Consider the following 2,271-nt stretch of genomic DNA (forward strand, 5'->3'; position numbering starts at 1 on the left):
CACACACACACACACACACACACACAAATAAATAAATAAATAAATAAATAAATAAATAAATAAATAAAACCACCACTCTGACAGTGGTGGCGCATGCCTTTAATCCCAGCACTTAGAAGGCAGAGGCAGGCGGATTTCTGAGTTCGAGGCCAGCCTGGTCTACAGAGTGAGCTCCAGGACAGCCAAGGCTACACAGAGAAACCCTGTCTCGAAAAACCGAAAAAAACAAAAACAAAAAAATAAAACCACCATGGCTAAGATCAAAAGTGGAGTGCTACCAGATAGAATAGATAGTGTAGATCCAGAAGACATCTTGCTAGTATCTGATTTAATCCTGCTTTATTTTATATCTTCTTGACCATGTTGAAGTGGTTTTTGGATTATTAAATTAAAAGTAATAATGGGGGGAGTGGAGAGATTGCTCAGTGGTTCAGAGCACCAGCTGTTCTTCCAGAGGGCCTAGGTTTGATTTCCAGCACCCACATGGCAGCTCACGACTGTCTATAACTCCAGTTCTCTGGAATCCAATGCCCTCTTCTGGACTCTATGGATACAAATACACGCAAACACACAGGAAAAACATCATACAAATAAAATAATAACAAAATAATTTGTCATTCTTGAGCTTTCCTGGAAGACAGTAACAAGAATACTTGACAGTGACAAGAGACCAATAGAGAGGCAGCTGTAGGCATGGGACTTGGCACTGGGTATGGTGATATCTGGGAGTTCGAGGCCAGTGTGATCCACATAGTGAGTTTCAGGCCAGCCATGGCTACACAGTGAGACCCTTGTCTCAAACAAGAAGTCCAGAATTGGGGCTGGAGAGTTAGGTTGGTGGTTAAGGTCACTGGTTCCCAGCTGTCTGTAACATCAGTTCTGAAGGAGGTGACACACTCTGGCCTCCCTGGCACCTGCATGCACCTAGTGCACATAAGTTCATGTGCACATAAGTGAAAATTAAAAGAAAAACAAAACTCCCTTTTAAAAACCCAAAATCCAAAACATCAACATCACCAAATGTCATCGAATGAGGAATGACAGGAAATGACATGGTTACTGGTGAAAACACAGGACAGATGACCTTGCCAGGAGAGGTGTATTCCGGGCTTCGTTTTTATTTATTTTTTTAAGTGATTTGTTTGTTTGTTTTTGATCTTTTTGTTTTGTAATCTTTTGAGCAAGGTCTTGTCATGTAGCCTTAGATGACTCACTACTGGCTAGGTGGCCCACATACACAGTCCTTGAACTCGAGGCAATCCTCCCGTTTTAGCCTCTCAAGTACTAGTATTACAGGCATGTGATACTTCACCTAGTTTTATTTATTCATTACTTTTGTTTCTTTGTTTTTTTGTTTGTTTGTTTTTTGTTTTTGTTTTTGTTTTGAGACAGGGTCTCTCTACCTAGCCCTGGCTGTCCGAGAACTCTGGCTGGCCTTGAACTCATAGAGATCCTCCTGCCTCCATTTCCCATGTGCTGGCATTAAAGGACACTCAGCCCAGCTTAACTCCTGAGAGGTGGAAATGTCCTCTTACAGTGCCGCCCAGCACCCACGCTCCATGGTACTTGCCCAGGATTGAAACAGCTTCACAGAATTCTGTGCACTTGTTGCTTTCAGTTTTAGTCCTCCTGGCCGACACTCGGAGGCGAGCACGATGTCCTTCGTAGATGAATAGATAACCAGGATGCCTCCAGACAATGAGATATTATTCTGTGCTAAAAATGGGCAAGCCAGCCAGGCCTGGCGATACTCCCTGCACTTGGGAGGTGAAGGGTGAAGGAAAGATGATTGGGAGTTCAAGGCCAGCCTTGGCTGCATAGAGAGTTGAAGACCAATGAAACCTGGCTCCCACACACCCCCCCAAAACAAAAACAAAACAAACAAACAAACAAACAAAAAACAGAAAGAAATGAGCAGCCACGAGCCAGGAGTGGTAATGAGCATCCATAAACTGAGCTCATGGGAGGTGGAGGCAGGAAGGTCAAGGTGGTCTAAGCTAGCCTGCCCTAGGTAGTAAGGCCTAGTCCCCAAAGACAGGAGGGAGAGAGACAGAAAGAGAGAGACAGAGAGAGAGACAGGGGAAGAGAGAGACAGAGAGAGAGACAGGGAAAGAGAGAGACAGAGAGAGAGACAGGGAAAGAGAGAGAGACAGAGAGAGAGAGACAGGGAAAGAGAGAGAGACAGAGAGAGAGAGACAGGGAAAGAGAGAGACAGGGAAAGAGAGAGACAGAGAGAGAGACAGGGAAAGAGAGAGACAGAGAGAGAGAGAC

Source organism: Mastomys coucha, unplaced genomic scaffold, assembly GCF_008632895.1.
Source record: "Mastomys coucha isolate ucsf_1 unplaced genomic scaffold, UCSF_Mcou_1 pScaffold11, whole genome shotgun sequence".
Classification (NCBI taxonomy): Eukaryota; Metazoa; Chordata; class Mammalia; order Rodentia; family Muridae; genus Mastomys; species Mastomys coucha.